General features: G+C 54.7%; 2 protein-coding genes across 6 annotated transcripts in view; both read left to right on the top strand.

Moving 5' to 3' along the window:
- The window catches only part of TPCN2 (two pore segment channel 2), an 82596-nt gene extending 66566 nt beyond the window's left edge, over positions 1 to 16030 (top strand). For all 4 annotated transcript variants that reach the window (XR_013523553.1, XR_013523563.1, XR_013523560.1 and 1 more), the window contains one exon: positions 199 to 16030. The gene's annotated coding sequence lies outside the window, so the exon portion shown is untranslated. The remainder of the gene's footprint in view (positions 1 to 198) is intronic.
- Positions 5551 to 20903, top strand: part of LOC144578197 (uncharacterized) — a 43202-nt gene continuing 27849 nt past the window's right edge. The window contains exons 1-2 of one of the 2 annotated variants that reach the window (XM_078341673.1): positions 5551 to 5670; positions 18606 to 18737. The gene's annotated coding sequence lies outside the window, so the exon portion shown is untranslated. Of the gene's footprint in view, positions 5671 to 18116; positions 18247 to 18605; positions 18738 to 20903 lie in introns of those variants that run through there. The other variant, XM_078341674.1, reaches the window with a different exon arrangement.

The raw sequence follows: 20903 nt of genomic DNA on the forward strand, positions 1-20903 counted from the left end.
GCTGCTTGGACAGCAGGGTTGGCGGGGAGGTGGTGGCCGGAAGGTGGGGGGCTGGAAGGTGGGGGCCGGAAGGTGGGGGGCGGGGAGGTGGGGGAGGTGGGGGCCGGAAGGTGGGGGGCGGGGAGGTGGGGGTGGGGAGGTGGGGTGACCACACTCAGGAGTAGATTCTCATCTTGCGCTTATCTCATTTTCTACCAGAGCTTCCAGAAATGTCATTGTCTCGCAGAATCCAAGGCGATGGCAAGGCAGTAAAACCCAGCGTGCCTTCGGTGTGTGGCTTCCGGGTCTCACCCCTGCTGGCTCACCTCACCACCCAGTCCTCTCAGACCTCTCAGGCCACCTGTTCTCCTGCCGCACCCCCAGCGCGGTGCTGTCTCCCTTTATGTCTCCTCTCCTCCTGGGGCACCTCCAAATGGTCAGTGTTGTCACTCACCCTGGGCTTAGAACTGTCTGTGGCTCTTCAGGATTCTATCCAAGAGCAAAGTCCCAACCCCTGGTGTGATCTAGAACGCCCCAAGAAGGCCGGCCCCTCCTTTCCCAAGCCTGTGCTCAGGGTGGCCCTGAGAACCTCCCGCGGCTGGCTCCCTGGACGTGGCAGCGCTGTCTCCTTCTGTGCTTGTCCACTGCTGTTCCCTCTGCTGTCCCCTCGTCCCCACCTGGCCTCGTCAGGAAGCCTCCCCTGTGCCCGTCTGGGTTCTGGTGCCGCATTCACCACGAGTTATTCCCTTTCTGTGTCTCATTTTCTCCCGGTCTCCTTCCACCTCCCTGCGTTCTGTGGCCAGAGGCAGCTCTGAGCACTGTGGCTGAGGGACGGACCGACCAGTGTGTGGGGGGGTAGGTGAGGGGTGTGCAGTTTTATAGCTCGGCCCGGAGCACGGGTGGCGGAGCCACACAGACCTGGGCTCTAGCCCAGCCCCAGCAGCTGTGTGACCTGAGCAAGTTACCTAACCTCTCTGAGCCCAGTTTTCTCACCAGAGGAAACAGGCTATGCGATGGCACTTCCAGAAGGTCAGGGAACCTGTGGCCTGGCCCTCACTTGGAAGTGCTGTGATGGGTTTTGAATATTGCCAGGGCCGAGGGGTGAGGACGTTGTCCCTGTCTGCATGAGGATGGCTTTGGTGTGTGGAGCAAAAAGACAAGCTGGCGCCGGGCGTAGGGGTTGGGGGTGTCATGGGGGGTACTTTTGTGCTCCTGCCTCTCAGAGCGCGAGAGCCCAGTCCTCACACAGGAAGGAGAAGGACCCATGCCAGCTGCCGGCTTCATGTCCAGCTCTGCTTCCCTCTTTCGTGGGGACCCAGGGCCACATCATTCACATGGGGGTGGTTTCTAGGCTCTTGGTGATCTCTTGGGAGCTACCCTTGGTGATGCTGAGCCGATACAGGGGGCTTCTGGGGCCTGAGGCCAGGTGGTCACTGGGCCCCTGCCCCTTGGCCCCTTTGTGAGCCCAGCAAAAACTGCACCTTTGACGTGTGACCTCCAGCTCCTCGGGAACCTCTGGCCACTCTTCCAGAAGTCCCTCTACTTGTCCACGTGGCCTCTATCAAGAGCTCCTGGTGCTGAGACGGATGGATCATTTCCTTCTGCCTGCACCAGACTTTGCTTAGGAGAGAAAATGCTGGAAAGAAAAAGACTTGTCTCACCCTCAGCCTTAAAATAGGCTTTATTATGAATGAAGCCAACTCCCCTGCAGGGCAGTGGCTCTGTGACCAGCCTGGCCTGGGAACGTTCAGCTCCAGGTGACCAGCTCTGTCCTACAGTGACCAAAGCTTGGAGCGGCTGGTGACAGGACCACGAGCGTGTAGGCTGGGTTGGGAGAGAATGGGGGTGGCGATCCCTCGTGTTTGGAGCAGTCGCTGGGGGCCTGAGCCACGGGTGTTATCTTATTAACATACATTTTCTTGTTTGATCACAACCTGCCAAACACCCCAGGCTGCCCCCCAGCCCCGGTGGACGCCTGTCCCCCGGCCTCATCATTCATAGCCCCCGGAAGGTGAAACCCTCCGAGTGCCCTGTGGAGCTGATAAGGAGCGTGTTTTCGTTGTGTGTAGTCCTCTGACGAGCCCGCTGGAATATCCGTATTATGTGGGTGAGCAAACTGTGGGTCAGGGAGACGGAGGGACCGCCCCAAGGTCAGCAGCTCGGAGGCAGGGCTGGCTTCCATGATTGATAATCTCGGAGGTGGGATTTAGAGCCCTCTAATCCCACCCTCTATCCTCTAATCCTTCCCAAGCACCAGAAGGCCACGGAGTACATCTGCGGTGTCAGGGAGGGTGGTGGGAAGGCAGGGCGGGGGTCCCTGCAGAGGCCTGACCTTCCCAGGACCCCTCACCAGCGGTCAGCAGTTGGGGTCCCGGGAAGAATTCTGCCGAGAGAGGGCTTTTTCCCCTTCAGGGAATAAAAAGCACACACACGCATTCCTCTGAATCAAAGGTGTGTCCAGCGAGAGGGAGGGCAAGGCCCCTTGACCGGCAGCTGCCAGCAGCCTGGGCACATGACAGCCCCGCAGGCTGCTGGCACCGACTCCAGCCGGGCATTTGCAGTGGACGGCAGTGCCAGGAGAGGGAGGGTGGCCTTTCACCAGCTTGGCACCTCTGCCATGTGACGGCCACCTCCCCTGGAGGAGGGCCAAGCCACTCTTCTCCGGGCAGGTGGGTGCAGCCCCGGGGGTGCGGCAGGCCACTGAAGGTCCAGCTCCAGCACTGGCTTCTGTGCCCTGGCCATTCCTGGGAGGCGTGTGGGTCGGAAACTCACACTCTGTCACTCTTGGGAGATAGGAACTCATTCCCGTTCATACCCCAACTGTGTGATCCCAGCAAAACCTGCACCTTTGACACATGACCTCCAGCTCCTTGGGAACCTACGGTCGCTCTTCCAGAAGTCCCTCTACCTGGTCATGTGGCCTCTACCAAGAGCTCCTGGTGCTGAGACAGACGGATCATGATTTCCTTCTGCCTGCACTAGACTTTGCTTAGGAGAGAAAATCGCGGCTGCCCCTAAAAGGAGGCGCTGTCACTCTCCACTCCCCAGAGAAAGCAGCCTGCATCATGGCACGGGGCTTCGCCTCCCCGACGTCACTTGAGGGGCCGTTTCCTCGTTGGGTTCCAGCGCAGGGCTGTGATCTGGAGTCTGGGCCTTGCTGGCTGGGACTCCCGGGACAAAGGTGGCTGCGGTGTGTGTTCTGGCTCCTTCAGTACTAATGAAAGAAACGAGCCGGCTCTGTAGGTTGGGAGGTTTCCCGTGGCTGCCGTAACAAAAGATCACGAAGTGGTGGGACTGAACACCATGGAAATGTGTTCTTCTCTCCCAGTGCTGGGGTTGAGGCCCGATATCTAGATGCAGGTTCCAGGGAGGGCCCCCAGCCTCTTCCTGCCCTGGTGCTGCCAGGTGCCCCGTGGCTCGTGGATGCGCCACTCCCACCCCCGCCTCATTTTCACGTGGCCCTGCCTCTTCTCCCTGTGCCTGTCTTCTGAGCCCTTGGGAGGAGGCTGGCACTGGATTTAGGCTCCTCCAGGATGATCTCACCTCAAGGTCTTTAACTGCATCTGCAGTGGCCTTTTTCCAAATAGGGCCACATTTGGTTAGGACTTGGACAGTCTTTCTGAGGGCCACCGTACAACCCGCGCTACGGGAGATGTCATGAATTCATCTCCATTTCCAGAGGCCCTGGTATTGCTTGGCCGGCCCCCTCCAGCAGTGACCGGACGGAGCTGAGTAGCGGAAGCTTTAGGTGAGGCGTGCCCTCACGTGTCTGCCACAGCATACCCCACCCCGACCCCCAACTCTGCCTGGGACCCCTGATCTGGTCTTCCCGGATACATTTCACAGCCAGCTGAACTGAGGTAGCTCAGGGCGAGTTATTGCCAGGCCCAGGCTATCCAGGGCACCCGGCCCGTGAGGCAAACCCCAATGTGTCCCTCACTTTACCAAGGAGAAGCTGGGCTTCCTCAGGGACCACAGCCAGCTTCCTCGTCACATGGAAGCCACCTGGGGCCTTTCCAGGGTGTTCTCTCTGCTCCCTGTCCCCAAGGGCAGCTGTGTCAGGTGGGGATGAATCAGAATGATCAAATACAGCCTCGTCTTTTGGAAGGAGTAGCTGTTTATTGTTGATCCTGAGGATCGGGGATTTTTCCTCTGTAAAGCTGAGCGGTGTCTCCTGGTGTAGCCCTAGGCATTGTTACTTTGAAAGCTGAGAGAGAGAATGTGAAAGCATTTTGGAACCGGGAGAGACCAGGATGGAAGGAAGAGTCCATGGTGATCGCCAGGACCATGCAGTGTCCCCTCCTGAGCTGCGTGGGGTGGTTAGGACAGGAGGTTACTGTGACAGTAATCAGGGAGAGTGCAGCATCCCCTCCTGAGCTGTGTGGGGTGGTCAGGATGGGAGGGACACACTGTGACAGTAATCAGGGAGAGTGCGGCGTCCCCTCCTGAGCTGCGGGGAGTGGTCAGGACGGAAGGGAGACTGGGGTGGTCCTTGAGAGAGTGCAGTGTCCCCTCCTGAGCCATGTGGGGTGGTTAGGACGGGAGGGAGATTGGGGTGGTCCTGGGGAGAGTACAGCGTCCCCTCTCCTGAGCCGTGTTGGGTGGTCAGGACGGGAGGGAGACTGGGGTGGTCCTGGGGAGAGTGCAGCGTCCCCCTCCTGAGCCGTGTTGGGTGGTTAGGACGGGAGGGAGATTGGGGTGGTACTCGAGAGAGTGTAGCGTCCCCCCTCCTGAGCCGTGTGGGGTGGTTAGGACGGGAGGGAGACTGGGGTGGTCCTTGGGGAGAGTGCAGCGTCCCCCCTCCTGAGCCGTGTGGGGTGGTTAGGACGGGAGGGAGACTGGGGTGGTCCTGGGGAGAGTGCAGCATCCACTCCTGAGCTGTGTGGGGTGGTCAGGTCGGGAGGGAGACACTGTGGCTGTCATCAGGACAGTGCAGTGTTATCCTCCTGAGCTGCACAGGGAGTGTCCTTAGAAACTTCAGGAACTCATTCCCTGGAGTTTCCCTGTTCTTTGCACCCACGCTGTGCTCAGCCCTGAGCTAGGCTCTGGGGAAGGTCAGAGAGAAGGGCCTCTGTCTCTGTCCCTCTGGGTGTCACTCCGGGAGCTGGTTCTTGAGCATCGCAGGAGTGTCTGCCCCGTGCTGTCCGAGTGGCTGGGCGTAGGTGGTGGGTGTGCGGGGCATGAAGGGTACTCGGCTCAGGCTGTCGGGGATAGCTGAGTGCAGGACCTGGGGCCACAGTGAGTCCAGGATGGAGGGTGCCTTGTGGGGAGACCATGGGGCACCCGGGGAGGAGCTACTGTCACACGGGAGCGTATGAATAAATTAGGGGTCGTTGCTGTCATGATCTACCACTGAGTGCGTGACTCAGTTCTGGCAGTGAGATCTGAGAAGAGTGGGTCTTCTAGGAAGTCTCCTTCCAGGGAATAGGCATACCATCTTTCTCCTTTCCACATTCCTTGCAGCTTGGAATGTGGATGTGATGGCTGGAGCTCTTGTAGCCATCTTAGACTATGAGGTTGAGAGCCATGCCCTGGGGGTCGTGAGTTAGTTGGAAGGAAGCCTGGATCCTGCTGACTTCTTGGCGCCTCGGACTGCCTATTCCTGGACTTCTTTTACGTGACAGGAAAGTTACCTGTGGTCACATTTGATCCCAACTGATACATTTGGCAAAGGCTCCTGTCTCTCAGAACGTGAGTATTTGGGTGGCCTCTCAGTGTCCCCTGGGTGTTACAGGGATGGACTTAACACACATGAAGAGGGCAGCTCAGGTGCTTCTTGGGACAGATACTTTGGGGGAACCTCTGCAGTTAGGGCACTAGAACCGGCTTTGAAGGCCTGAGATCTAGATGGGGAGAGTGGCAGACCTGGTCCACCTGTAAAATATGGGCTGGCCGAGTCTGAGCCAGCGCATTCATTCCTTCACTCACACACACTCATCCCTTCATTCAGCGCTTTCTGAACACCTCCCATGTGCCAAGCACCCTTCTCAGTGCTGGGGCACCGCCGGGGACAGAACGGACCAAGTCCCATCCTTGTGGCTTGCATTCTCGTGGGATCAGAGACTCAGGCCCCTGGGAATGTGATCTTGGCCCAGAAGCAGGGTGGGGAGAGAGGGCAGGTCTGGGGGTCTTGCCGGGGAGGTCTGGGGTCTCCTTGGAGTAGCATGTCTGAATAGAAACCACGGCTGGCTTCGCATCCTGGCTGTAGCAGATTAGCTGGGTAACCTCAGGTGAGGGTCTGCTGTGTGCCTCAGTTTCCTCACCTGTAGAGTGGGGCTGTCACCCTCCGGCTGGTGGGGCTGGTGTGAGGAGGGGGTACCCACGCTCACAGCAGCACACAGGGGCTGCTCCCCTGCAGGGACTTGGTGGCTCTGTTGGTCCCTCGTGGAGACCTCAGTCTTGGTCTGGCTCTGTCTTTAGCAAGGAGCAGGAGACAAGGAAGTGGCCCTGGTTACATCACCGCTGCTTTCCCAGGGTCCTGCCGACGGGTCGGAAAGGCCCCAGTGCCATGTGGCAGACAGGCTGGGTACACTGGTCACATGTGAGAGTCGGGCCGCAAGAGCGACTCAGAGTCCGGCAGCTGGGCTTGGGTCCTTTGCTGCAGAGCCCTGAGTCGGGCGGACACACGCACCTATCTGCTGGGTTGCTGACATGCCAGGTGCAGGCTGGAATTCAGTCCTAGCTGGGGGCTCTCGTTGGGCAAGTGCCTGGCTGGGCACTCATGAGGCACCCAAAAGTGACCACTGCTATAATCATGGCAGCAGTACCTGTGACATATTCCAACGTGGTTCTAATTTAAGGAACTTTTTTTTTTTTTGAGACTGAGTTTCGCTCCTGTTGCCCGGGCTGGAGTGCAATGGCACAATCTCAGCTCACCACAACCTCCGCCTCCTGGGTTCAAGCGATTCTCCTGCCTCAGCCTCCCAAGTGGCTGAGATTACAGGCAGCGCCACCACGCACAGCTAATTTTATATTTTTAGTAGAGACGGGGTTTCTCCATGTTGATCAGGCTGGTCTAGAACTCCTGACCTCAGGTGATCCGCCCTCCTCGGCCTCCCGAAGTGCTGGGATTACAGGCATGAGCCACACATACACTTGCCCACATGCACACACGTGTACAACACACCTGTACAAACATGCACATATACATGCATGCTTCTGTACACCCCTACACATGTACATGCCTGGGCATGCACACAGCACACGGCACACCCTGTGAGGCTCAAGCACGCACATGCCCTGTGCCTTTGGTCTGTCTTGAGCCTCGCGTTCCAAGTGTGCAGCGGGCAAAGCCATGCGCAGGCTGAGGGGGCTGAGCTGCAGGGGGTAAGGCCGAGCTGCTTTCACCCAGGGAAGAAAGTGGCAGCAGCTGTTGGGTGTGTGTTATACCCGCGCCAGGCTTCTGCTTAGGGCTCTCTGTAGATTTTCTTCCATAAAGAGGTTTTCTCATCCCCATCATACACATGCGGGCACTCAGCTTTAGGGAAGGGGTGTGACCTGGTCCCAACCAGGACACTGTGACCCTGAGTGGCAGGAGGTGCCCTGCCTGCAAGTGGCTGTCCTCAAGCCCGGCTGACCACCTCCCCTGGGATTTTTGGGCAGCTGGTGAAAGGTTGGCGCTGGACCACTCTCTGCCACTGAGGCTTGGAATTGGTGGTTTTGGTTGGGGGGCCCTGGGAGTCTGGCAGAGGCGCTGGAGGGAGGGAGATGGTGCCACCCTGCACAGGGGCCCTGGGAACAGCAGACCGTTATTCAATGCACATCCTGAGCCCAGGGTTTTGGGAGCGCCTGCCCCCACCACAACCCTGGGGTGCCCGTCGACGGGCAGGAGGCAAGCTGGGCCTGAGAACAGGAGCAGAGGCAGCTGGCAGAGGGCAGCTTGGAGGGAGTCAGGCCCCTGCCTATCTGTCTCAGCCTGATCCCCAGGGAGTCTGAGGAAGCCCTGGTTGGGCTGTGCTGCTCAGATGGCAGTGGGAGCCGTTGCTTGGAGAATGAAAGAAGAGCATGATCCCACCTGGCCGAGAACTTGGAGTGAAGAGCGGTGTGCTCAGGACCCATGTGGAAAATGGATCAGGGCTCAGTCATCCTTCCCCACCCCAGAGAGCCTTCAGATCAGCCGTGCTCTCCCTGCGGCTGTATCACCTGCGTCCTCCCTGGGCTCTGAGGGGCTCACAGGCGGGTTAAAGGTCCCATGCCCTCTGGAAGCCTCTGGAGGCACTGTACTGGAGAGGGCTTGAACCTGCAGTCTCTGGCCTTGCAGAAACCCTAACCCTAACCCTAACCCTAACCCTAACCCTAACCCTAACCCTAACCCTCTGGCCTTGAAGAAACCCTAACACTAACCCTAACCCAAACCCAAACCCAAACCCAAACCCTAACCGTAACCCTAACCCTAACCCTAACCCAAACCCAAACCCAAACCCTAACCGTAACCCTAACCCTAACCCTAACCCTAACCCAAACCCAAACCCTAACTCTAGCCCTAGCCCTAACCCTAACCCTAACCCTAACCCTAACTCTAGCCCTAACCCTAACCCTAACCCTAACCCTAACCCTAACTCTAGCCCTAACCCTAACCCTAACCCTAACCCTAACTCTAGCCCTAACCCTAACCCTAACCCTAACCCTAACCCTAACCCTAACCCTAACCCTAACCCTAAACCTAACCCTAACCCTCAGGGTGTGGCTGATGGCAAGCTGACCTCTCCATGTGCCGGTTTTTGCATCCCTAACATGAAAAGGGTGCGCCACAGACAACAGAGGCCACGTGCAAATCTCCTACCCAGTGCCTGGCACACAGTAGGTGCTTTGATTCTTATCTCATTGGAACTGTACATGTGCTTGTGGTGGTAAGAATTTGTGTCCCTTTTCCAGGTGGGGAAACTGAGGCTCAGACCCATAAATGGCTTACAGCCAGTTTGAGGCAGGGCCCCACACCTGCGTACATCATCCCATCATGAGAGAGCGTCTCGGAGCGGCCAGCCTTCTGGGATAGATAGAATACTCTTCAAATGCACAAGGTTCCATGTGTATACAGGGACAGCCATGCCCAGGCGGCGCTCGGGCGAGAGGGAGCACTGTGCTGGGAGTCCAGTGTCTTGATTCTGTGTCCCTGGAGGACTCAGGGCCAATGTCTTCCCTCCTGGCAAGTGCGTTTCCTCCTCTTGGTAATAGTTCGATGTTACCTGGGCTGGGCCATGGAGAACACCACCCAAGGGCTGGTCTTGGGCCACTGTTTACCCTGTTTCTGCATGGAGGGTTTGACCTCACGCCGGCTCCCTACCTGCCCGCCCTGGTGTATGGCCTCCTCCCGGCCTGGCCTCAGCTGACTCACAGCCCTGCTATGCATCCTGCAAACATTCCGGAGTCCTCGCCCTGCAGCAGCCCTCTCTGCTTTGGTGGATAATAGGGCAGCGCTTTGTGCCCCGAGCAGGAGGCATTTGGGTCCCTGAAGGAGCATTAGTCACTCTGTCCCTGCCTCTGGCCTCCTCGCCTGTGATCTCAGAAACGGGGCTGGGTGTGTCTCAGCAGCCTTCCTGGGGAAGTTCTCTTGTAATCTTCTAGACCCATGGCAGTGGGGTGGGGGTAGGGGGTCCAGAACACCCTGATCTGTTCCTGCCAGCTCAAGGACCTTGGGCAAAATGCGTCAGCTCCCTGCGAGAGGCAGGAGTGGGCGGCATCAGCGGTTTGCAGACACAGCGGTTGGCTGCAGAGCCGGTGAAATCTTGCGTGCAGCCCTGACCCCACTGAGCGAAGGAAGTGTTCAGGCTGGGTGTGTGGGGTGCTGGGCCAGAGCTGGCCTTCCCGTGTGCTCTGCGGAGGCCTCTGAATCTCCTCTATCATGTGGGGGAGGCCCCAGAGTTCCCTGCATCTTCGAGGTCCCTCCCTGTGCCAGCGGGCTGTAGCCCAGGGACACACAGTGGGGTCCAGCTGGAATTTGAGCCCAGAGCTTCGTAACCTTGCACCCTGCAGGCATTCCGCTGGACGGTTAGGGTGGCCAGCACCTGTCCCTGCTGCTGCGGGATGCCAGCTCTGTGAGGTTGAGGCTCACCCACCACTGCACCCCAACACTGAGCTCAGTGTTGGGTGCACGCCAGGTGCCCAGGAGACCTTTGCTGAGTGGGTGAGGGATGGGGTCCTCCTACTTCCCCTTGCCCTCCCTCCTGGCCTTGCAGGGGCTCAGTGCCTTGTATCCCTGGGAGTCCCCCAGTTTCTCCCCCAGGTACCCGCACAACCCTCCCTGCTAGCCCACTTCCCCTTCCTTCCCTTGGACACCCCCCACAGCTCTCCCCCCGGCCCCTTCCCCGCTTCCCTCCCTTGAGTGTCCCCCCATGCCCCTCCTTGCTGGCCCACTCCCCACTTCCCTTTTCCAGCCTTCAAGGTTTGCAGTCTCTGGTCTCACTTCTCTTCCCCCGCTGCTTCCGGTAGACAGTGGCCAGAGGAGGTGCTCCTGGGGTTGGAGTCACTGTTGGTTTTAGGAACTGAGAAAGGCCTCTCACCCCCAGGGAAAATCCAGGCTGAGCGGCTGCAGGGAGGAGGGGAGGGCCTCCACCTAGGTAGATATAAGGCCCCTCAAGGCCTTGCTGTGTGACCTGGGCAAGTTACTCCATCTCTCTGAGCCTGGGGAGGGATCAGTGGATCGTGTCTTGTCGGGGTGCTGGGAACATTCAGGGTGCTCGGCGAGGGTTCTGCTGTGTTTATTATGACCCTTATAGGCATGTTCAAAAGCAGCCAATCAGTAAAGGCCCGAGAACACCGGGGCCCAATCGACATGCAGTTTCCCCTTAAATGATGCCCGTGTTAGGGTGTGAGCCCCTCCCACACGCAGTGAAAACCTGCATGTAACTTGCAATTGCCCCAAAACTGAACTACGAATAGTCGACTGTCGACCAGAAGCTTCGCTGGTGACATCAGCAATATATTTCATACGTTATGGGTGTTACATACCGTGTTCTTACAATAGAGTGGGGACATGTTATTAAGGAAGTCGCCAGGCGTGGGGGCTCATGCCTGTAATCCCAGCACTTTGGGAGGCCGAGGCGGGCAGATCACGAGGTCGAGAGATCGAGACCATCCTGATCAACATGGTGAAACCCCATCTCCACTAAAGATACAAAAAATTAGCTGGGCATGGTGGTGTGTGCCTGGAATCCCAGCTACTCAGGAGGCTGAGGCAGAAGAATTGCCTGAACCCAGGAGGCGGAGGTTGCGGTGAGCCGAGATTGTGCCATTGCACTCCAGCCTGGGCAACAAGAGTGAAACTCTGCCTCAAAAAAAAAAAAAAAAAAAAATCCAGTATGTTTTCTTACATTGAGAGCACCTCTTACTTCAGACACTGCATGTTGAATGTCCTACCTAGACAATAAAGTTGTGTCAAACAAGAAGCCACTCCACATGGCTTCAGTTTTTAAAAATTAAATTACTTTTTCTGCAGGTCCATAGTAGGTGTGTATATTTGTGAGGTACGTGAGATGTTCCGTTACTATACGCAATGTGAAATGAGCACCTCATGGGGAACGGGGTGTCCGTCCCTCAATACTTATCCTTTGAGTTGCAAACAATCCAATTATGGCTTCAGTATTGTTTGTTTTTGAGACAGAGTTTTGCTCTTGTTGCTTAGGCTGGAGTGCAATGGTGCAATCTTGGCTCACTGCAACTTCTGCCTCCCAGGTTCAAGTGATTCTCCTGCCTCAGCCTCCCGAGCAGCTGGGATTGCAGGCATGCGCCACCACACCTGGCTAATTTTTTAATTTTAGTAGAGATGAATTTTCTCCATGTTGGTCAGGCTGGTCTTGAACTCCTGACCTCAGGTGATCCTCCTTCCTCAGCCTCCCAAAGTGCTGGGATTATAGGCATGAGCCCCCGAGTCCAGCCTGGCTTCTGTTTTTAAATTTAAAATAATTAAAATGAAATACGTTAAAAAACCCCACAGCTTATCAGTCTCACCAGCCATGTACAGAGTGATTAGTGGCTGCGTGGTCAGGGGCTGCTGTGTGGGCAGCTGAACCTGTCCAGGGCCCTGTCCCTCCTGCCCATGCCTCTGCTGAGTAGCCCTTGGTTCACCCGAGGGTCTCAGCACACTTGTCTGTGAGAGGTTGAACTCCACCTCCCATTTAGAAGCATTTAGGGGACTTTCGAGGGCTGATCAGATGGCGCTTCAGGTTTTTCAAAAGGAAGGCAGGCACAGGAGGGACTTTGCCTCGGAGCCCTATCCGCTGTGAGGTTGAGGAGGGCACATGCCTGGTCGGGTCTGAGTCCTTGGCCTGGGTGCCTTGGGCCGCACACATTCCCTCTCTGGGCCTGTCCGGAGGGCTCTGACGTCCCCTCGGGCTCCAGCCTCTGTACCTTGTACCAGTGCCAGTGCCCACAAGTCAGGAGCTGGAGTCCTTCCCAGAGACCTAGCACCAGATGGTGCCTGGCGGACAGACGGCACTTCTCGGTGGCCGGGTTCATGGATGTGGGTGCTGGCCTCACTGGGGAGCGCAGCCCGGCCTGGCCTTTGGGTGTCCTCAGCTGCAGGGGTCTGCCTCTGACCTTCCTCAGGGACCCTGCCATTCCCGGGTTCTGTACCGCATGCGGTGGCCGTCCAGCCTCGCTCAGGGCCTGCCTCTCCCTGCACGCTGATGACACAATCGTCCTGAAAACAGCCTGAGAGGCGGTTGTGTGCGTTCCACTCTGCGGATGGGGAGACTGAGGCACAGAGAGGTGACGTGGTTTGCCCGGAGTTCCAGAGCTCACGAGTAGCAGAGCTGGGATTCAGACCCGCTGCCTGGTGCCCACACTCCTGAGAACTGTGGAGCAACTGTCCCCCTCTGACAGCCCAGACTCTGTCTCTAGTCTTGGCTGTTCAGCCTCCTGGTTCCAGCTGCAGTGTCCCCAGCTGTCCCACGAGTGAACGGGACCCTCTGATGGCCAAGTTCCATCCGGTTCTGAGAGCCTCTGCCTTGCCTGTTATATTTTATTTTTAAAGTGATTTTGTTTTGGCGACGAGGCTGAGGGAGGGTGAGGCCACGTGGGTGGAAAAAACATGAAATTGCTCAGCCCCAGGCCCTCCTAGCAGCTCAGTCCCGATGGCCGGCCGGCCGGACAAGAGGCCTTGCATACGTTTCCCAGAGGCTGTGCTGGGAAGCCCGCCCAGCCGGATCCCGGCGCTCGGAAAAGCCCGCTCTGCATATTGGCACTCGGGCCTCGCAGCTGCCGGGGGCTGGCGCGGCTGCGGCCGGGTGGGTGGGGGGTGTGCCGAGGGGCACGCATCCATCACTGCCGGCAGATTGCGTGGGCCCTGCCAAGTCGTGGTGGAACCGGGCCCGGGTGCCAACGTGCTTGGTAACTGGATTGCTATTTGAAAAATTAAAGCGGTGTCAAGGAAAATCTAACCTCTGCATTCATATCAGGAGTCTGGAGCCGGGCGGGTGGCGGCCAGAGTGGGGTTGTTTGCGCAGGGCGGCCAGTGGGAAGGCGTCGTGGGAAGGCGTCCTGGGAAGGAGCAGATTACAGCAAAGAACATTACCCACCTGGTGCCTGGGAGGAGGCACAGGTGATAACGGTAGGGGTTGGGGGAGCAGAAAGCACAGGCTGGCGGACCCCTCTCTAGTTGCTGGGACTCCTGTGGGAAGGCGGTCTGGTGCATACCTGCTGTGTGCCAGGAGAATGTGCCATGTGCTGGGGTGGACGGAGATGGGGAGGATGCACAGCGCATGGGTCCATGATACTTTCTGGGACCCACAGTGATAATATCTTTTAAAATCAGAAGAAATAAACTTTTTTTTTTTTTTTTTGAGGCAGAGTTCGCTCTTGTTGCCCAGACTGGAGTGCAATGTCACGATCTCAGCTCACTGCAACCTCTGCCTCCAGGTTCAAGCAATTTGTCTCTCTCAGCCTCCCAACTAGCTGGGATTACAGGCGCCCGCCACCATGCCTGGCTAATTTTTTTGGTGCTTTTAGTAGAGACTTCACCATATTGGTCAGGCTGGTCTTGAACTCCTGACCTGAGGTGATCCACCCAGCTTGGCCTCCCAAAGTGCTGGGATTATAGGTGTGAGCCACTGTTCCTGGCCAGAAATGAACTTTTAGGTTCAAGAAATAATGGTCAATAATGTCCCCACATATGACCTAAAGTGATCTACAGATTCAGCCCAATCTTTATCAAAATAGCAATGACATTCTTAACAGAAATAGAAAAAACAACCCTGAAAGTTAATATGGAACCACAAAAGATTCCAATAGCCAAAGCAATCTGGTTCTAAAAGAACAAAGCTGGAGGCATCCCAGCTGACTTCAAAATATACAACAAAGCTATAGTAACCAAAACAGCATGATACTGGCTAAAAACAGACACATAGACACATGGACCAGAATGGAGTCTAGATGCGAATTCACACATTTACAGCATTAAAAATCCACACTTGATTTTCAACAAAGGCACAAAGAACATCTATTGGGGAAAAGACAGTTTCTAATAAATGGTCCTGGAAAAACTGGATATTCATTTGCAAAAGAATGAAGTTGGACCCCTACCTTACACCATACGCACAAAAAACTCAAAATGAATTGAAGACTTATTATGAAACTATTAGGAGAAAACATAGGGGAACCACTTCAGGATTTTGGTCTGTGCAAAGATTTTATGGCTAAAATTTCAAAAGCACTGGCAACAAAAAGTATATAAAGAACTCAAACAACTCAACAGAAAAGTATTGAGATAACATTAAAAAATGGGCAAGTATTCTGAATAGACGTTTCTCAAAAGAAGACATACAAAGGGCCAACAGACATATGAAAAAATGTTCAACATCGTGATCGTCAGAGAAATGTAAATGAAAACCACAAGGAGGGCCGGGTGCGGTGGTTCATGCCTATAATCCCAGCACTTTGGGAGGCTGAGGCGGGCAGATCACTTGAGGTCAGGAGTTCGAGACCAGCCTGGCCAACCTGGTGAAACCCTGTCTCTACTAAAAATACAAAAAATAGATGGGCATGGTGGTGCATGCCTATAACTCCAGCTCCTCAGGAGGCTGAGGTGGGAGGATTGCTTGAACCCAGGAGGCGGAGGTTGCAGTGAGTGGAGATTGTGGCACTGCACTCCAGCCTGGGTGACACAGCGAGACTTCATCTCAAAAAAAAAAAGAAACCAAAACTAAACAACAAAACCACAATGAGATATTATCCCACTTAAAATAGACATAAAATTACCAAAACGACAAAAACAATCGAACAACAAATGCTGGTGAGGATACAGGGGAAGGGAACCTTTGTATACTCGCGGTGGGAATGTAAAACGGTGCGGCCTTACGGGCAGCAGTGTAGAAATTCCTCAAAAAACTAAAAGCAGAACTACCATATGACCCAGCAATTCCACCAGTGAGTGTATATACAAAGACCAGGCAATCAGCATGTCAAAGAGACATCTGTACCCACATTCTCACTGCAGTGCTCCTCACAATAGCTAAGGGATGGAGTCAGCCTGCGTGTCCATCAATGGGTGAATGGATAAAGAAGATGATGTGCGTATACACAGTGGAATATTATACAGCCATAAAAAAGAATGCAGTTCTGTCATTTGAGGAATGTGGATGAGGCTGGGGGACACTATGGTAAGTGAAATAAACCAGGCCCTATATGACAAAAACCTCATGCTCTCACTTATAAGGGGAGATTAAAACAAAGTACATCTCACTGAAGTGGTTGAGGGAGATGTGGTTACAGGGAAGGGGAAGGGCGACAGGGAGGGGTGATAGGGAGAGGCTGGTTAATGGATACATAATTACAGTTGGACAGAAGGAATGAGCTCTACTATTCTATGGGACAGTAGGGGGACTGTAGTGCCTAATTTATTACATATTTCAAAATAGCTGAAGAGAAGAATTGGAATTTTGCCAACATAAAGAAGAGACACGTGCTCGAGGTGAGAGACCTCCCAGGCAATCTGCTGTGATCATTACATGTTGAAATGGGATCATCTACATGTATTGAAATATCACATATGTCCCATAAATATGTATGTTATCTGTTAATTAAAAAAAAAATAATATTCCCATAAGATTCATGTCCACTCAGAGCCTCAGAATATGACCTTCTGTGGAGTTAGGGTCTTTGAGATGTGCTCAAGTGCAGAGGAGGTCATCCTGGAGCAGGCTGGGCCCTGACCCCATGACTGGTATTCTCATAAGAAGAAGAGACCCAGAGACACAGGCTGGGAAGACCATGCACCGATGGAAGCAGAGGTTGGGGTGATGTGCCCACAAGCCAAGGAATGCCAGGCACTGGCAGAAGCTGGCAGGGGCAAGGAAGGACCGACCTTCCCTGGGAGTCTTCAGCAGACCCGGCCCAGCCGACAACTTGCCTTTGGATTTCTGCCTCCGGAGCTGAGAGAGAAGCATTTCCACAGTTCTGAGCCACCTGTGGTAATTGGTTATGGTGGGCCCAGAAAATAGTACAATGTGTAATACTGGTCAGTCCCTATTCCAACACAGTTAGAATAGATCAATAGAATTGTTTGCCGGGCGCGGTAGCTCATGCCTGTAACCCCAACACTTTGGGAGGCCGAGGCAGGTGGATCACTTGTGGCCAGGAGTTTGAGACCAGCCTGGGCAGCATAGTGGGACTCTGTCTCTACAAAAAACACAAAAATTAGCTGGGTGTGGTGGTGTGTGCCTGTGGTCCTGGCTACTAGGGAGGCTGAGGTGGAAGGATCGCTTGAGGCCTGGGAGGTTGAGGCTGCAGTGAGCTGAGATTGTGCCGCTGCACTCCAGCCACGTGACAGAGTGAGACCCTGTCTCAATAATAATGATAATGATAATGATAATGATAATACATTCTTTTTTTTAATGGAATAAAGAATCTAAGTGTCCATTCAAGGTGATGAACCTTGCCATCCTTCCAGAAACTGACTTCCTGGGTGGGGCCTCGATGGCGGTGAGGGGGGTGGGTGTGAGGGTTTCCTGGGTCGGTGGAATCTGCACGGTGCAGGGAGGAGGGCCAGTGAAACAGTCGGAGTGCTAGAATCAGAATCTTACGTTCCAGTCCTGGCTCTGCCATTTCTGGCGCTGTGGCCTTGAGAGGGAACGTGACTTCCGTAAGCCTCAGTGGTCCCATCTGTTAACTTAGGCTCCCTACTGTAGAGGACGCTCCTGGGGAGTCGGGGAGGAAGTATTTTCCAATCCCAGGAAATGCAGCTTGCAGAAGTTTGGTGGGGGGGCCTTGACGGCTGCCTGGATGTCCTGCGTGCTCAGGGATTGGGGCACTTCCTAAATAAGGGTCTCTGTCTTCTGGAGTTTTCCATCCATGTTTCAAAAGAGCTGAGCCCTCCTTTCATCAGCGTGGGTTCTCACCGGCATTGTGTTCCCCTGTGACCGTGTTTCGATGCATTTGTATCTGTTCCTGACTTTGGAGGTCTGTGGATGTCAGAGGCCTGTAGGCTTGTGGTCCCTGCCGGCTCTTGTCCGGGATGTCCTCTCAGTGTCATGCTGATCCTAAACAGAGGCCCAGAAGGCCGTTCCCCACCTCTGCTGTCCCAGAGCCCCTTCCCTCTGGGTGTCTAGGTCAGGCCTTGAGGGCACAGGCAGCCTGGCAGGGGAGCCTCCTGGTGTGAGCTAGCCGAGGTCCCTGGCACTGTCCCAGCTGCCCAGGGGTGGCCTGGAAAGGTTCCCAGACCGCGATATCTCGATGGGCCACCGTGTCTCAGCATGGGCTGCCTGGCTTTCCATGGAAGATGTCTGGCCAATCCCAGAGCCACCAAATTTCCAGGCAGTGGGCTGTCCCATGTTCCCAAGGGCAACCGTGGGCTGGCCACATGGCTCCTAGCTGTGTGCCAGGCCTACGGAGATGTACTTTGCATACACCATGTCCATTAGAGACTGGGGTGCACATAGGATTGCAACCCACAATTCCCAGATGAGGAAACTGAGGCACAGAGAAGCTGGTAGGTGGCCCAGCCAGGATGGGAAGTCAGGGTGGGAAGCTCGGAGAGACGGAGGGGACGGTCTCCTCCCCAGGTGTTCAGACCTGCCTGGTGGTGCAAATGCCTCCTCTGCATTCCTGCCTCTAGGTGGGGCACCTTGCACGTGTGTTCCTGAGGCTGTACATGCCTGCCCGGAATTCCTGGGCTAAAGAGCTGAGCACTTGCATTTTCTGACTCCAGAACTATTGGTCAGAACCGAGGAGGGGTGCACAGGTCCAGCTGCCAGCCCAGAAAGGTCTGGTGCGTGATTCACCCACCAGCTGTTGCTTTTCCCTGCAGGTCAGGGAACCCAACGTGGACTCTCAATGGTACTCCTCTCTTCACCCTCTCCCTGGGGCTGAAATCCCTCCTGGACAGGCCTGAGGCATGTCATGGGTCCCCCTCCCTCCCTGCTGTAACCCCAGTCCCCCCACCCCCGCCATGGGGAACCCCCAGCTTCCATCATCACCAAGGTCCCAGGGTCACTCTCAGGAGGGAACTATGCACTCCTGGGCGTATTGGGCCTAGGAGCGTCCAGGGGCTGGGAGATGACCTGGTGCCAGATGGGACTGGGAGCTTCCTGAGGGTGGGGGCGGGGCTCACCCTGGTGCCCCTGTGTTGTGTACAGCCTCGTTCCTGTCATGCCTTGGGGTCTTTTATTTTTTCCTATTTTCTTTTTTTGAGACAGGGTCTTGCTCTGTTGCCCAGGCTGGAGTGCTGTGGTGCAATCTCGGTTCACTGCAACCTCTGCCTCACTGGTTGAAGCCATTCTCCTTCCTTAACCTCCTGAGTCGCTGGGACTACAGGCCACCACGCTTGGGTAAGTTTTTTTTGTTTTTGTTTTTTTTTGTATTTTCAGTAGAGATGGAGTTTCATTGTGTTAGCCCGATGGTATTGATCTCCTGACCTTGTGATCCACCCGCCTGGGCCTCCCAAAGTTCTGGGATTACAGGGGTGAATCACCGTGCCCAGCCGTGTCTTGGGGTGTTTCCCAAGATTGTCATAGGAAGGTGTTTATTGATAAATGAGACCTGGCTCCCTCCGGATTCTGATTCTGTCCCTCTCTTCGTGAGCCTGGCTGGGTCGGGCCCCCTGAGGCCTCATCCTTTCCTCTGGAAAACAGGAGAAGGAGGATCTTGCTGATCCCCAGGGTCTCTCCCAGGACAGCCTTCGTGGTTTGGGGGGTGACGCTGTAGTCAGGTCTGGGTGGAAGTCCCAACTCCATCCCAGCCTTCCTGGGTGGCACTGGGTGACCTGGCACCTCCAGACCTCTGTTTACTCACCTGTAAAATGGAGAGAGCCCAGGGCCCTCTGGGTACCTGAGCACAGGGAATGCGACTCCTCGGTCATTCAGCACCATGTCTGCCACGTAGGGCATGCTCCTCCTCTTCCTTCAGTGTTACTTTCAATGATGAGGACAGTGAGTGACTTTTGTTTGGGGTGTTATTGAGCCATAATTAGCACGCAGCAAAAGTGGCCCTTTTTACAGTTTGATGACTTCTGACAAAGACATAATCGTGCAATGACCACTGCCAGGCATAGGACGGCCCTGTCTCCCAGAAGTCCTTCAATGCTGCCCCTTGGTCAGCAACACCTGCCCCTGCCCCAGCCCCTAGAAACCAGTGACCTGCTATTCATTCCTGTGGTTTTCTAGCATGTCACAGAAATGGAAGTGTAAAGTGTGCAGCTGTCTAATGTGGCGCCATCACTTGTCACACGCATTTGAGATTCACCCATGTGGTTGCGTGTATCTGTAGGCGGTTCCTTTTTACTGCTGAATGTTGCATGAACCACAGCTCGCTTTCCCACTCAGCGGTTAGTGGACATTTGGGTTGTTTCCAGTTGTGGCTACTACGAATAAAAGTAGAAAAAAGTAAAAGTGTTTGCAAAAGCTGCTGCAAGCATTTGTATCTGGGTCTTTGTGCGCACATATGTTTTCATTTCTCTTGGGGATGTGCCAGAGTGGGACTATTGCTAGATTATAAGTTAATCGTATATTTAACTTTATAAGAAACTGCCAAACTCTTTCCCGACGTGGGTGCATCATGTTAGATTCCCAAAAGCAAGGTATGAGAGTTCTAGTTGCTCCACATCTTTGTCCACACTTGGTATTGTCAGTTTTAAATTTTAGCCACTTTAGTAAGTGTACGGTGGTTTTAATTTGCCTTGCCCGACTCTCTAATGCTGTTGAACATCTTTTCAGTTTGCCATCCAGTTGCTTACTTGCCATCTGTTTTCTTCATTGGTGAAGTGTCTTTAAATAATAGGCATTGCTTATCTTATAACTGACTTGTAAGAGTTCTTCTGTATTCTGGATGAGAGGTATTTATAATGTGTGTAATTTGGAAATATTGTCTCCTAGCCTGCGGCTTGTCTTTTCATTCTATTAGCAGTGTCTTTTGAGGATATGTTTTTATTTTGATGAGGTCTAATTTATGATTTTTTTTCTTTTATACTTTGTGCTTCCTGAGTCTTAGCTAAGAACTCATGCCTAACTCAGAGTCGCAGAAATGAGACCTGGCTCCCTCCGGATTCTGATTCTGTCCCTCTCTTTTCTGCTCTATTTTCCTCCAGGTTTGTAGTTGTAGGTTTTCCATTTAGGTCTGTGATCCACTGTGAATTACTTTGGTGTGAATTCACTTTTGTCTGTAGTGCCCTGCAGTGCCCATGTCCTGTGGCCACCAGCAGTTGGCCAGGCTGTCCCTGTCACAGCTGCCCTTGTCCACGTGGGCAGCTGTTGACCAGTGCTGCTCTGCTACCTGTGAAGAACAGATGTGAAACTGTTGGGCTGTCCTGGGGCTTTTGGTGCTGGCATCAGCTTTTGCCCAACTGTTTGCCCTCAGAACGGCAGGGTGACTGTATTAGTTCATTCCCACATTGCTATAAAGAAATACCTGAATGGCCGGGCGCGGTGGCTCAAGCCTGTAATCCCAGCACTTTGGGAGGCCGAGGCGGGTGGATCACGAGGTCAAGAGATCGAGACCAT

This window comes from Callithrix jacchus, chromosome 10 (genome assembly GCF_049354715.1).
Source record: "Callithrix jacchus isolate 240 chromosome 10, calJac240_pri, whole genome shotgun sequence".
Lineage (NCBI taxonomy): Eukaryota > Metazoa > Chordata > Mammalia > Primates > Cebidae > Callithrix > Callithrix jacchus.